Below are 17,079 nucleotides of genomic sequence, written 5' to 3' on the forward strand. Positions count from 1 at the left end.
GAAACTATATACAAAGACGTTTGATGTTCTAGCCCAGTGTCCAATAACACTGAAAGTGAGAGGAAAGCTAATTATACCCCTGCATGCTTTAGTTAAAATTTCCTAAACTGGAACATGCCGACGTCTTTTCCTTTTTATGTTATTAATTATTTTCTTCTTCTATCTGCAGATAACCAAACTGATATGAAAATCCGCCGCTTAGAATCGAATCCACTCAATATGATGGAGTGGCGCTGTCCCCCGTGGCACTGAAATAGACTGCGTGCGTTCATTCTCTCGAGCAAATTATTGCATAAATACATTTCTAGTCTTCATTATTAGTTAGAGGTTCCCGCTGACAGTGAATGCAAATCTCTCCAGCAGGCCCTGGGATTTATAATTGCGTTATGTTTGAAACTAATAACCATAAACAGAAATTCTTACAAAACAAATGAACATTTTGCTACCCAACTCTACTGGATATAAGGCAGGCTTGTATATGTAGTCTGACACTTGCTGTTGCCGTAATTTGCATACACCGTAGTGTTTCCACGTAGGTGACAAGTAAGGAAAGTGAGATATTAGGTCTTCTGCCGATGGGGGAAAAAAGGATGCAACCGGTTGCTAAGCAACACATCGCTAGCCCCTCTAGTCGCAGAGTCGATATGTAACTATTGTACACTGGATACGATGAGTTAAAGTTGGAACCCAGAAACAATGTAACCAAAGCTCTCCTTTACGGAAAACAAAAATATAAGTATTGCCATTTATAATGCTTAAAAAAAACAACATACAAAAAAATATATGGAAAAGTAGTGCTCCAGAAATGTCTGATTACGCTAGTCATCAGTAGCAAGTATTTATAATAGAGTATTATAAAACAGGTTTATATAGTATCATGCTATATATTTTATGTTACGTGCCGAGAACTGCTCATAAGTCTAAAAGGTAAATTGCATTTTTAAGAAAACTTTGTCTTTTGTTTAAAATGCCACACTCTTTCATCCTAGTGAAGATCTTTACAAAGATTAGCCAATTTATTGAATATTATTATAACAACATCAGTGGTCTTTGTCTAACTCAGACATAAGAAGCCTATTTCTGATGACATTTGCTTTTTCTCTGGATGCATTTCTTATTTAGGATGTGAAAGATATGTTTCTGTTCCTTTGCCTATTACTTGTGAGAAATAAATAAATTAAATGCAATGTAACAATCAGGCCCTCTTAAAACAAATGTCATGGTATAATTATGAATATAGAAGCAGAGCTACATTTGCAATATATATATATATATATATATATATATATATATATATATATATATATACACATATATATATACACATATATATATATCTATATATACATACACATATATATATACATACACACACACATATATATATACATACACACACACATATACAGTATATACCGGTACACTAATGCATCGAAAAAGGATTGACCTAATGAAAATTCATTATGATTCGACATTAATCCACCAATCAAATATTTCTTAAATATGGTGCGGCCTCTTTCTTAATAAGAGATGAAATATATAATGTACTGTTTGTATCATATGGTAGAGAATCTAACAAGTTATTTACTGTGTATTTATATGGATTTAGTTAGTTATTTATAATAAACAATGCTAACCGGGAATTGCCATAAATTTGGCTTGTTCGCAAATATTCAAGGCTTTTATATTTTGTTTTTATTTTGGTTTTTTCCAAATTTAGAACTATAAAAATCATAACACGGATATCACATCTACTTGAACGTGCATTGACGTATAACATATATTTATAGTCTATATGGAAACTGAAGCAGAAAATAAACACAGAATCTAAAACCAAGGGGGAAACTTACTTACAAAATAAAAGAATCTGCTCACTTTTAAATATAAATTAAATCAGTTGAATTTTTCAATTCTTTTGAATTATATTAGTATATATTAGTATTAATTGCATGTTTAATACCACACACTGAAATAAAGGCAGTAATTAAAAAGTGTAAATTGCTATGTGTTCAACAAAGCATAAACTACTAAAAAAGGAATTGAAGAACAATGACACCATCTGCGGGTGGAACGCAGAAAAATATATTTTGAAAAGTGTGGTGGATGCATGGATCTGGCCCACAGTAATGAGACTGTTAATACTTTTAAGAATATATATATATATACAAACAAAAATAATAATAAAATATATATATATATATATTTTATTATTATTATTATTTTTGTTTGTTTGTTTTCTTAACATAAAATGGGTACCATTCCACTATACAGTATGTCTGGGAATATTGTATATCATCAAATCACTGGTTTATGTTGTTAAAGGTAATGGAGAAAACCATGAACAATGGAACAAGTGGGACCAGAAAAACTCTCCATTACTTAAAGGCAGTTCTGCCGAATTTGCATACCCAGATTCCAAAAACTGTGACCAAAAACTGCCTAATTGTTGCTTATTACGGAATAGCGGATGATCAGCACTATGTCATGTGGCATCTAATACAATTCTGTTCAACTTGGCTTCTTCTACATGGGTTTCTACAGCCTGGACCTATTATGTTAGATGGTAAAACATGTGCTGGAACTTTACTTAGCAAGGATGGTTTGCTTTATTCACTTTAAGAAGATTGTACATTTCATTTCTATTATTGGTCAAGTAGACACTCATCTTCCATCTCATCCCCCTTCAACCTCCTAATAGACCGTAAACTCACAAGAGGAGAGCCCTCTTTCCCTTCTTTTCCGGTACATGTTTTCATGTTACTGTTACTTTTAATATGATTGTAAAACTTGTATTTTTCCCCCCAAACTAGTGAGTCTGCTGGGGGTTCATGAATAAATGGATGCAAAATAAAGTAAGGAAATACTTGATCAGTTTTGGAGGCAAAGTGGTAATTTTGGAGCATTGGTACATAGAAAAGGGTAGATTATCTATGTATCTATACTAGGAGAATGTTTTTTTTATGTTGACATAAATCCAGCAGTCTTTTGTTCTTGTTCTTTTTTGCTACCACTAAAATAAATATAATAAAATGATGGCTTTGACCTATCATGTTATTCATGTGTAAAACTAAAATTTCGCTTAAATTGTGCGTTAAGGAAATTAAATTGAATAGTCAGTGATGCTAACAGTGGCTGCCATGGTCCCTTTTGCCCGTCACCTTTAACCCAATGTAAGATCAACCTGTGTGCCAAGATATGGCCAAAGCAGTGACAATAGGGAACACGAGTCTCAGCTTATGAAGCAATAGAAATTCAATTTCTAGAGGCTATGCATGAGCAAAAATATAATAGGTCTGATGGCGGTGAGAGGCTGAAACCTGAGAGAAGGAAAGCAATTGATTGAACTCTGAAAAGGGTGATGACTGAATCCCATGTAGGAATGATGTTGATGAAAGGCAGCAAGAGGCCTGCTTTGGAGAGCTTTTTTTCATGTAATCACAACTTTGAGAATAAAACAAGATATGATTACAGATTTGTTGGGGGAACTTAACATGGAGATACCAGGAAGCACAGACTACGAATCTATTAGCCATGCGGTACAGTATGTGAGCTGTGTGACGCACACATGTTATCTCAAACCCAACATCCCTTAACCAAAGGGAATGAGAACAAAAACAGAGGTAGACCAGCCAAAGCACGGGGTCATAAAATACATTTTGTCTAAGGAGGTTGTAGCACCTACACACTCCTAGAATATGAGAAACTCTTGATGGGGCAAATTCTTCAGCTCAGGGGTCAAGGCTTATTCCCAGTTAGTCAGTCTTCCTCTGCGAGGATAGTTACCAGATTTTAGTACAAAAGTATGAAAAAGTATGGTCAGTAAGGTAGTACTTTTATTTGGCTGTTTATTTGTGTTGAAATTATGATACAGCTGTCCTTTCGTTGAACAAAAGGAATGGCATCTAGAGTGATATCACAGCGATGCAAATGTCTTATTAATGGGAACTACATTATAGCGGCTACCCCAGAGTATGGTGGGGTAAATTAATCTTGCTCCTACTGTTCAATCAAGGCAGCCTGGGGATTTTACTTAAAACTTCTACGAATACCACCTAGAGCCATGCCAATAACAGCTAAATGAGAGCAAATTGTCCATGTCACATCCTTCTGGTAAAGCTATTCTTACTTTTACTCAACACTACACCATATGTTTCATGTTCTTCTCCTTGGTGGTGGATGGCAGTCAAGCCAACGCCATATTTTTTTCTTAAAAGGCTAACATCCAATTATATGCGTCATATATATATATACACATTATTATACATCGCATACATCCAAGTAATGCATCATTCTAATTAGGTGTTTCACGAGAAAAAAAACGTCAAAATTAAGCACTGGTTTAAAACCTGGTAAAACGACACGGTTCTTATTGTCCCCGGATCGTCATGAACTGGCACCAACCAAAATACATCAAAACGTTACATAGCTGAATATTTATCCTGGGAAATGTATCGAAAGAAGAACTATTTCGCTATTACTACACAAAAATAGCAAGGCACTCTTAAGTCTTAATCCTTTTGTAGCAGATATACCTCAAAAAGTTGACCAGGCCAATTTGATAATAAGGTGGCTCCATCCCTATGTTACTCCACGTAATAAACATAATGGTAAAAAAAAGCTGCCAGGTATAGGTAAATATTTTAAAATGGATGAAGTTTCCATGCTTTGTAACATAGCTGGCCTTACTAATACGGATAGGATGCTGTTCCTGCGAATATTTGAAGGAACGTACGATTGGCCCCTTCAACAGTTAACGTACTGTGATAAATATTGGTTGTAATGTAATTATATCTTGCAATAAGGTAAAGCATCACACTCGCTAGTTAATTTTAACGCGTATGTACACAAATCATAGATTCAGAAAAATTGTTAACGCATGTGTTTTCTTTACCCTTCTCCCCCGATGGTGTAACAATCTCTCTGTGTGTTTTGTTCTAAATGAGTTGTTAAGAAACAGAGTGTCTCCCTCTGTGAGAACTTTGCAGTCAGTAAAATTCAGTGTGAAAACACATTCCCATTTTAATATTTCATTAAGCGATACAATGAGCCAGATATTTTAATTAATAGTTATATTGTACATACTTCACTGCTGGAGTTTGCACTCTTTCAGCCGGATATATATGTGCGGAGGGTCGGCATATTCTGACCTTCGACTCGAGCATCTGTTTGCGTGTTGTCACTGCAGAATTGATAAGGTACTAGACAATCCATAGAACGCAGTGCAATTAAGTTTGTTTCTTGGATTCAACGCCAAGATTCGCAAGTAAACAAATTCTAGTCGCTCAAAAACTACCTATTCAGCCAAACGTCCCTGTTCTAGAATAGGTGTTACTCTACGCAGCACACCGAGGAGGAAGTGAGACAAAATCAAATTGACAACCTTTATTCTCACTCCCAGAAAAATGAGAATCCTGATTTTATTCCAGAATAACAAAAAAAATATGTAATTGGTTGGATTTTTTTTTCTTCTATGTTCCCAACTATGAATGTCCTTCTAATTTCACTCTAAGCAAAATTGTGATAGATGATGGAACTATCACTTGTCCCCCAAATACTACATTTTACTTAACTGACCCTTATAATGATGTTTACATGATTATGTATACAAAAACGTATTAGAAAGTTATACGAAAACCACGGGAGCAGCCATCTTAACTTCCTGGTTTCCCAAATTCTTTTTTTTTTATATATATATATATTCTTTATTAAATCTTTTAAAATAATTATGACAAACAGTTGACAAACAAGTTACAGACAGGTAAGTAAAACTAACTTACCATATATAACTTACATTATACATAAATAATAACTAACAAATAATACATGTAGTATACAAGACATTGCTCCATGGAAGATGGTCCTCCTGGATATCAGACAGTGATTAGATATCAGACCTTAGACATAATGAGATACAGAAAACAAAGATGAATTAAACTGTAGTGGTTACTGTAGTGGGCCAGATGCCTTTTTGGTTTAGGGTCTACTTGCAACTGGGTCTTATTGGTGTTAGCCTAATGCCGTGTATTGCATGAAATGAATTCCAAAGTTTTATTTATATTTTCCACAAAAATCTGGTGATATCAGTATCAATTAAGAGGATTGCACTATTGCGAAGTGATAACATTTGTAGCAACATACTAGAACAGAATCTTCAGCTGTAGGAAAGTGTTTGGCTTCCAGAATTTGTAATAAATACAGCATGGAAAATGAATACATTAGCCGATGAACAAATTCCTAAAGAGTTATTCTTTATACGGATTGCTGAACTGACTCGCATGAAGCGCATAGTGCTATGAAGTATGAATTTTAAAGTTTTATTGCGCATATTTTCCCTACTAAGATTAGGGTGAGGATATCAATATTGATGACAAATGTTAATTAATTATTCCATTTTTGCTTTCAGATAATAACGATCATTCCATTTCAGTCTTTCAGGGATGAAGACCGGCCAAATACAGCCATGAACTAACACCGGTGGTTTCACTACGTCGTCTGGCACAAACCTTATCTTAAGTTGTATAACAAACGGCCTCGGCTTCCAGACAAGGGGGTTAAGTGATTACATGTCATAAGTGTGTAGCTCTTACACCGACACTTCCCACATTCTGACATTTCTTGGCAATAAAAAAAAAAAAAAAAAAATCACTTGTCTGTTAAAATTACTTTTAAAAAGCTGTCAAAATTGGAAGACCTGCTGTCAGGAATCGCAGGAGAAAAACAGTAAAAAATATTATTTCCTGGCGCTGTCCTCCTAGGAATACAGACAGAGGTGCAGAATGAGAAGCCTTGAATTGGCACACAAAGTTGATGACTTGTCACTGTTCTCTTTCAGGGAATGAAAGATAGGAGGTCATTTTCTTCCCTGCACATATTTTAATGTATGTTATTGTCTGTGACACTGTGCACACGTTGACATATCGAGTATATGTTTGCGTGCATAAATCTATACCAAAATAAATACTTTATTGTATATTGTCAGCTCAACTAAGCAAGGCCATCCATACTTTTATTTCTATAAGTCCAAATTGTTCCACTAAGCGTCATGTACTGTTACCCATTGTACAGCACTACGTTATAGGATGTTGCCATGTCAATCAATAATAATTATACATGTGATTTTCACAACACACACACATTTGATATATAGGATTATGGTCATACCCATACCTGGGAACTATCAAGGTTGTCGTCCCCAAAAAGAGTTTTAGTGTCCCAAGGTCTCAGCAATCACCAGAGGGGTTTATATTTAAAGTGGTTCTGGGCAGGAGAGCCAACCTCCAGAAGGTTGAAGAAGGACCTGAATTAAGGTGTTTGACTCTCTGAAGAGGGCGGTATGGGTTTTTTATACTAATCTTCCTTTTAAAACCAAACTTTATAATTGAGTAAAGAGGGTATAGATATCCCACAGACCTTAGCCCATTGAATCATACAATGTGTTGTATTTGATGGTGTTATAGCTACCATGCATAGCTGGACACTCCCATTATCCAAAGAGAATTTTAATATTCACTAATATAACAAACTGACAATACGTGTGCTATATGTGATAATACAGATATTAACAATTATTATCTATAGAAAATACAGACAGCCAAGGCTGGTCTGATCACCAGACGGCCCACAGAACTGCATCCTGAGTCTAGCATGACCATGTGTCCCAGATTGAACGGGGAAGTCCTGAGACACACATTCTCTATAGCTTGATAGCTAGCGTCATGCTAAGTTTACTTTCTTGTTTATTTTCTTTAAGTATTATTTATTTTTTTATCAGATTTTAAGTGACATGTTTATCTATTTGAAATAAACAAATTGTGAAAGAGGGCAACAAAAAAGTTCTCTTGCCCTGGGTGCCATTTGGTCTAGAAACAGCCCAGCAGACAGCATACCCGCGTAGACTATTAGTAATTGAGAGAAACTGCCGAAGCAAATCGCAGAACATGCACCAAAAACAGGAGCAAAATAAGGTAGATGACATTCAGCCATCATTGTTTTCGATACGGGATTACATTCAGCCATTGCTAACCAGCAGAGTACATTCTGCTGTCCTCTAATTGTGCGGGAGAAAGTGATAACAAGAAGCCAGTAAAGAAGATCACCTTGTTCCCTTTCCCTGTCAACAAGCTTTTAAGAGCCACAGGTCTGGAACATGTTGAGGCTAGCCAAGATCTAAGGTTTAGTGTCAGGAGAACATAGGCTGGAGAACGGTAAAGAATAAAACAAGCTTTCTTAACAAGCTCTCCCAAGCCAAAAACCATAAAAATGTTCAGAAGACCTTCTCAAAGGTCATCTACCTTAATAATAATAAACATAATACCAACAACAACACATCAATAATAATATTAAAGTGAGTGGTCATCATATAAAATCACATGAAACAAGGTTATGTGGTGGCCATCAGTCACTGACACAAAGAACTTATTTCTCATGTGAGGGTCATCACTTACAAAAGGTTACTCTACTTGTCTGCTAATTCTGGTTCCAATAAAAGGCATAAAGTATAGAATATTTAGCATGTATCATTGTATCCATCTCGTGATCCATCACCTGCCTTCATATATAAACCTCTAAAAGTCCTTGCTAGAAATCTTTTTTTTTTTTTTCCCCAACATAGACAACAAAATATTACCTTGCAGCCAATGGTGGGGGACCCATTATCCTGCTTGTCTCTTTAACCTTTTGTCTTGTGTGGCAAGCCCCTCATATTAGCTTAGTTTATTTGCCATGAAATTCATCTATGCCATTTGTAACATTTCAAGCCATTGTGAGTCGCGTGAAAACCTCTAAGGAGCACCTCTGCTTTTCACAATCTTACTTAACAATGCAGGCTTCTGTTCTCATCCCTGATGGACGGCAATTTGCTTGTTGTTTTTAATTGCATGGAGATACTCCTTAAGGCACCCAATTTGAGATTTCACAGGATTCGCCTCTGGAGGCTGATTATTAACAAAATATATATATTAATTTGAGAGCTAACAAGCTGGATGAGATTCAGGCCGTACTATCAATTTGATCCCACCACAAGAGACACCGAAATTAGATAGGGCAACTTTTTTTTTTTTTTTTCTTCCATTTTTTGGTGAAAAAAACTTATTTCCACAATATGGCACAGTAATCAGAGAACAACACAAAGAAAATTATCTGCGACTACACACATATGTTCCCGGAAAGGCAAGTAAATACTAGAACATGGATAATACGACCCGAGGAAATAAAATATAGGCATTTAATAGACAGCGAATGCGGCAAAAATTCAAGCATGAAAAAGTATATAATTGAAGTCACTTCGCTATTACATGAATATCAAAATTATGTTTTGATCCTTTTATGAAAATATTCTAGCGTTCCAAGGCTATATTTATGTCAGGCAGACTTTATGTTTCGATGTTACATGACGAATTCTAACAATTGCTTGCTAAAAACATGTGTTTTCATGTAGCATTTATTGTTGCAGGCCTTTTGAATATTTTGACTTAATGCGAAAGGGAGAAGAAAAACGACTCAATGGGATGGCAAAACGATGCTGTGTTCTTCATGTGCCGTGAACCTAATGTTGAGAAGTTCCATCCATTCTTCAGACATCTGTGCATCAGAGAGAGCCTGAGAATTGAATCTTTTCTAATTGAGCACTGGCTACACAATTAAAATCTCACCTTGTGCTAATAACACACCGAAACCTATACTTAAAACCACCTGTCAAAGAAGAGAGACATCTGATAACACAGGCTGCCTGATGTACCAGATACGTGCTCGGGTTTTATCTAGTATTTTTCTGACCTGTCACAGGAGAGTGGCTGTTATCTCTGGATTAGGGACTGCTCGCTGAGGAACAGCGCAGGTAGTACACATCAAAACTTGCCCCTTAATTAACACCACCGAGTATAAATATAACAGCGCGGCTGCTATTCAGAACAACCACAGTTCTTTACAAAGAGTGGAACCAGCAAACTCGTGGCAAAAGTTACAGCCTTTAAAGTCGGAGACCCAAGACAGAAGTCCATAGAAACCACCATTGCCCTTTATTCTAATAAATATCTATTACGTGGTTGCCAACTTTCTTTAAAGAGACAATTGCTCAATTTGGGCCTCCAATAGAAGAAACAAAATAATTTACGTTTATGGAAATTCATGTCATGATATGATTGGAGATCGGCCCAGAAAGTCAAAACTGGGGCTCCATTCAGTAATCAGTATAGTAATGATGTCACTTCTGAGTTTGACTTGATAAAGTCTCTCTGTAGCTGAAACACATCCATTCCGCGATGGTATAATAAAGCACAATTGTCATCAATTTTCCGTTGACCTGTCTAATGCATTTGGAGTACTCTTGTCCTGTTTTGTGTCTTTCTGGTTCATTTGATGTAAGTTGTATACATTGGTTCCTGCGACGTTTGTGATATGAGTTGATTCCCTGACCTAATTATTATCTTAGTCACGAATGTATGCAATCCTGCTGTCCAGCAGACCAAAACAGCCTATGCATGCTTACAGTGAAGTAGGTAAAGAAAAACACACAACTGGAAAATGCATGATCATGGATTTTATTTAAAGTGCAAACGTTCGTTTCTGTCCACAACGACCTTTATCAAGTTATCCGTGCAAAAGGACACAACATATACATTTGCTCATAAACCTGCTAACACAGTAGTTTATCCACTAAAGCAGGAGTTGCCAGGTGAGCTCTATTCTTAAGTTACCAGTATCATCACATATTATTTAGGGCTGATCCTGGCAATTTTGTCCTGCTGGCTCAAGTTCAATGGCTTGGGTGCGTTCAGAAATCTCAGTGATTTGACTATGCTATGTGTATGGCTAATCCAAGCATTCTTGTAACAAAAGCTCCCTGAAGGTGGACCTACATAGTATAGTCAGCGTGTTACTTATTCTGTATTTAAAAAAAGAAATCATTTTTTTCACACACAGAACAGCAAAATAACATGCCCACTCCATATGGCGAGTATGTGTTCAGTGAGTGAGTGTGTTTTTGTGCGTACGTGTGTATTTGTGTCTGTTAATTACAGTGGGGAGCAGGGGGTTATTTGGCTGCCAGCCATTCCCTCCACACACCTCTACTAGTCTTACAGTAGTTATGTGCAATTTCTCACACATTTGAGTATAATATCGCTGTAACAGGTAGTTTCATGAGCTCGGTCATGTTTTTGTATTCCACTGAGTTTAAGAAAAAAGTAACATTTCACCTTTCCCAGTAAACGCATCTGTTAATTCAGAATCAAAAACTAAAAAGTGATAATCTATCGGACAGCAGTTATGGGATCCTCCTTCAACGGTTCAAGATTTTGTATAAATGTAGTCAAATGGTCAGTGGTGGGCCCAGCCTTGCCAAGCACAAAAGCTGGCCTCGACTCATTCCCGACTCACATATGCCTTTAATTATGCTCTGTTACCTAAAGCATGTGAGGAACACAGGGTTATATTGACTTTTACTTTGATTCTGTTATTCTTTTTGGGGTGTTTTTGCCAATTGATCTGTAGGACATTTTGGAAAGTGAAGATAGCAGCAGCAAAACGTATACGAAGAGGAAAACACACAACATAAAGAATCTTCGTGTTAGTCTTTGTCTTCTGATCTCCCTTGTCCCTTCCCATCTAGCCTACCTTATCTCCGCAGCAGTGCAGAGGTTGACGTAAGCGGAAATCCGTAGGTTCGCCTTCAGGGGGCCTTGTTCATTGGTTGACGGCAGAGGAGGCCCCTGCAGGCGACCAATAGAGTTGCATTTAAACTCCTGGCAGGTTAACCCTGTGTTATCCCCTTCTAAACAAAATGGGGGGAAAAACGAAGAAAAAAAACAAACACGAAGAACACACACGTTTTTCCCCCACGAAGACGAACACAAAGGCGAACACAAAGATTTGGCCGGCGCCCAAGTCTACAAGATAGTATGATTAAAGACTGACATGAGAATATCCCAGGGGTTGGCTGCCCAGAGATTTGCCTCTCCGGGGGTGTGTGACCGAGATGAGGATTGGTTATAGCCAGAATTAGGGGTGGGGCTAGTACCAGTCATTTTAATGGTTGGGAAATGGGCATAGATTAGGAAGAAGTAGGTGGAGAGTAGGCGGGAAGTGGGCAGGATCTGCATGGGTATGACCGAGTACAACTCTTCTGTTTAAAGTTTGAACCTTCTACCCTGGAGCACTGGGAAAGCAGCACATTAACAGGACTCCAGATGACACCTGGCAAGTTCCCAGGCATATTTATTAGCCCACATTAATTTTTTTTGCATAAATGGACAGTAAAACCTAGATATTAATACATGTAGGCATGTCCTTTGTTATACACACACACACACACATAGTATTCAATTTAATATTAACTACTGAAAGGGTTAATTCCTACTTCAGCATCCAGTAATACGCTGAAAAGGCTCCAGCAGCATAGGCATCTGTTTCACCAGATTCTTCATGACTCACTGTTCCTTTTTAAGCTGCTATAAACCTATACTTTGGCCAAAGTTCACACGGTGAGACATATTCAATAGGAAACAACAACTGTTGTTTGAGCTAAATGCTTCCGAAAAGTAAGAGTGGTATTTATAAATGCAGCGCGTGGAAACAGTGTATTGTGCTGTGCCTTAAGTGCGGGTGGCATGAAGGGATTATAAAGTGTTATTTGTGTTAAAACTGGATGCAGTTGCAAGTGTGTATTTACTGACGTCTGTTTGCAGAGGAAAGTGCTTTTAAAGCAAGACCAAGCAAATAACAGAGGACGTTTGAATGCTCCTGAAGATGCTAAAATGATGCAAGCCATCATTTTTGCTATGCCATTAATTAGGTAACATGATGTCATAGTTTTGGATAGCTCTGTACTGGACAGATTAGTGGAAAAAGGCGTATGGGATGTTGCAACCTATGGCACAAGCTCTAGAACCTTAATCCTTATTTTTTTTGAATGGAAAAGATCTTATGAATGTTCATCAACCTTTGGGTAACTCTTTCCTGGGACAACAGAGTTAGCTTGATGTCACTCAAATGACATTGTGACATAATGCACAGTGCTGCGGAATATGATGGCGCTATAGAAAACAATAAATAATAATAAAAATACTGTTATGTCGGTAGCAATGCAACATCAAGGAAACTCCTTGCCTCTTAATCCATCTCTGCGGTCTCAACCTTACGCAATAGAGACCTTTTGATCACTAGGTATCATAACTGGGAACATTCCACTAGTTGTAGAACTAGCCTAGAACGAAAGGAGACCGGAGTGCTAGAACCTGAGCGGAGAATGAGAAAATCCCCAAATTATTACTTCCCTTTCAGGAGTTGAAACGCTGCCTCGGAGGCTATCATACATAGAATTCAGAGCGTTATCACGACCTAAATCTTCAGTGGTGATCTAGAAAAGATATTTAAAGAAGGGAGATAAAAAAGGTTAAGGGCTATGGGATAGATTGAAACTTTCATGACTTAGGCCACAGCTTACAGCTAGAATTTAAGCACAATTTGTGAACTAGCCTTGGCAAATGGCCACAACATTCAAATCTGTGGGAAAACGTTGCCGTGTGTGATGTTACATGCAGTTGACATATTTGCTTGCGAGGAAGCTTTCAGGTAAATCTGGCTCTGGAACGTGCAAATATCTGCCAAAATTCTGCGACTGGAAAAGGAAAATTGGACTGAAAAGGCAATGAAACTAGCGGTAGAAATCTGCATTAATCATTTTTAATCAATTCGGTTTCTTTCTCGCTAAGCTCACATATAAAATCTTCGTTGTTTCCCACCAGAGCATTCCAAATTCCATTATATGGTCTTCACTGAAATTCCCCATAATACTTTAAGCATTAGGCATTAAGAGAGCCAGTATATATCCTTTGTGCTACGTAGCGCAGCATCGTCTATTTCTTCTCCCCTTCAGATGCGTCTCCAACCTCAGATCACAGACGGACTCGGTCTACTAACTATAATAAATTTCCCCATACTGTGTCTCTGCGACTACTAGGCCTTGCCTTATTTATTCAGAAATGAGCAATTGCCATGGCAACGGCAGGCCTCACTTGCCATCTCTCATCTGGAAATGATTCTGCAAAGCCAGAGTCCCACGTACTCCTCCCCACCAAAAAAAAAAAAAAAAATACAAATGCCTTTTCCTTTTCTCCACAACGCATCAATGTGAAATAATATTGCATTTGCTGATTTCTCAGCGACAACTGTGAAAATGTCTGAAATCTGGGTTTTGTAAAAAAAAAAAAAAAAAAAAAAAATGTCTGCCCTTTGCTTTAGAAACGATTTACCATTCAGCTCCTATAATTAAACCCGAACAGGCACCGGCTGTATCTCTACAGTGTGTGACCCTTGATGTTTGTAATCACATTCAGTTTGCGGTAAAGCTTCTTAATGGGTTTTTAATAATAATAATAAAAATAACGTGAGATATGCGATTGAACATTTCCTCTGCTTTGTAACAAAAAGGAAGACAAAACAACAAAAAATGTCAAAGAGGTATATTCTAACCTATCAGATCACCTAATTATGAGTGGGATCCTGAAAGAGACAGACAAAAAGAATCAAATAGTATTTTAAAGAACATTTTCGCAGTGATTCCACTGAGGGTAGGTGTAGTTGGTTCATAAGCTGCTCCACTGGTACCAGAATGTTAAAGGTTTTGCAGAAGAGCCTTATAACGCGTGTAAAAAATGACCCCTAATTGCAACAAATATTTCTTAGGCAGCAACAGAATATAATTTTTGAAGAGCCATTATACATGACTGCTTAAGTCTATTGCCACGTGAACTTCACCCATCGGGAAATAAATGCCCCACAAACAAATAAGCGTGGGTAGGGCATTAGGGCCACAGTTTTTTCACAACCTTCCACGACCAGCAGAACATAGCATAAGATAGTACAACCCTAACCAACCCGCCATCTACCAAACCTTCTGACCCGATACTCCACCACATGAACCAAGAGTCCTAGTCAATCCTATGCCATCAGAGGTGTTCAGGACACACCTTCCAAAGCCCTTTTGGGCAAGCACCAGAATCGGGCAGGTCAATGGGGAAAATACCACCGCTGTTGCAAACAAGAGAAACAAAGAAAAGGACAAAACACCCCAAGCATAACCCAGGTGACCCCCTCTCCCACCAGCTCTGTAGAGCCCGCAACAATGTTACAGGGCTCTTCCATTAGCCCCCAAGGGCTTCCCGATTGGCCTCATTTCTCATTACACAATGCAACGTTGATTGCCAACTCCCTTGATACCATCTAAACATTCCATTGGGTTTTAACTGTGCCCCACGGGCCAGCTGTAGCCAACAGGTTGCTTAGAGTAACAGGTACTGTATGTGGTATTTACACCATAACAGAATTAACCTGGATGAGATAGCGGACAAGTTGAAAGTTCTCAGCCCACCCCTGTTAAGGCAATCATAAACGGGCTTCATATTGACAAGCTGACACAGATAAAACACATTTATAAAAACATTAAAACGATTTTTGCCATATTTCAAATATTATTCATGGAGCTTTATCAACCCTTTAATAGATTTTGAGTATCAAAAGCAGACTGGATGTAGTAGAAGAAGATCAAAGAACAGCTAAAAGACACTAGAGAACCAAGAGTCCATAAACATTACTTCAATGAATGCCATCATATATGATAATAACCCCCAATAACCTAGCAGAAAGGATTTGCAGAAACACAAGTGGCTGGATTGAGGCAAATCCTACACTATTAATGACTCTCATTCTTCCATCCCCTGATCATACTCTGCCCAATCAGGTTTCAGACACTTCCGTCACCCTTTGTTATTACATATTTTCACCATCTTGAGTCACTGATTAATAATTACATTCACTTTTATAGTCATCATATTGTCATTGGAGGAGTTTCAAACCAGCAATGGTACCCATCAGCTTGATGGCTCTGCATACAGTGAAATTCAGTTAAAAAAAAAAAAAAAAAAAAATGTATGCCCCTCGTAAAAAAATACGCAAGCCTGATCATGTACTAAAATATATTCCAACAAGACAGTACACCAAAATTATAATCTATGTACCAACGCTACATCTTGTAATTTACGTTATTTCAACGGTGAAATCCCATTTTTAGAGCCATTTATCTAAAAAATATCGGACATCATTATCCATCGTAAAGTTAAATCTATTTCAATATTTTCTTTAAAAAAAAAAAAAAAGGGGGGGTTCCTGCTATATATTTTAAACTATGGTGTTAGAACTAGCTGTAATGTTTTCATGAATAAAGTGAAAAAAGTGTTCTAGCACCAATACGGGTAATTTAAAAAAAAAAAAAAAAAAAAAAGATTTAGGGCTTCCTATCTTATTTAGATATAGTTCTTTGGTACACGCAGAGCCACAAAATGCCCACATTATTCCCGCGTGCGTCCGGGCAGAGCACGAAATACACAGGCATCGGTCACAAAGCAGCAAATAGTAGGCGACTCGACGCGCTGTAGGTTTTCAGACGTATAAAAGGCTGGTAAAATAAATGAGTTATAAATGAGCTGCTGTTTAATAAAACAATTATGTCGCCCAGGGCTCCTAGAATAATCAGCTCTGCCTTGCAGCAGTAACCTTAGGAAATAATTTTAGGTTGAGCTGTGTGCAGGTCTGACACAGATGATAATATACACACAGGAATTGCGTCTGGCTTAGGTTTTTTTTCCCCCCCACTCTCTCCCCAGTACCAAAGAAACATATTAATCCATGTCACTGTTTTCAGAAATGCGGTGACAGAAATACACCTTTATTGTAATGCAGTTTTTTTTTTTTTTTTAATGAGCGTCTGGGATGAGGGTTTCGTTCTCGGCAAATAATATATAAAAAAAAAAAAAAAACGTAACAAAACACCTTTTTACATTAGGGAGGTGAGGTTTGCTGCTGGCTACATTTGTACACAGAAGTCTGAAAGCCAGGACTGTCAGCTGGGAAGTAAGAAAGCAAATTTTTCTTTTTCCTTTTTTTTTTTTTTTCTCTTTCTTTTTCATTCACTAACGTCCCAAGCCCAATTATGCACTCAGATTCATAGGAGTTTCACAAACAAATAGCAGAGCCCTGCAGTGTTTTTTTTAACTCCAGCAGCGCACAACCAATTCAGCGGCATTG

The sequence above is a fragment of the Spea bombifrons genome, chromosome 9, assembly GCF_027358695.1.
Source record: "Spea bombifrons isolate aSpeBom1 chromosome 9, aSpeBom1.2.pri, whole genome shotgun sequence".
Classification (NCBI taxonomy): Eukaryota; Metazoa; Chordata; class Amphibia; order Anura; family Pelobatidae; genus Spea; species Spea bombifrons.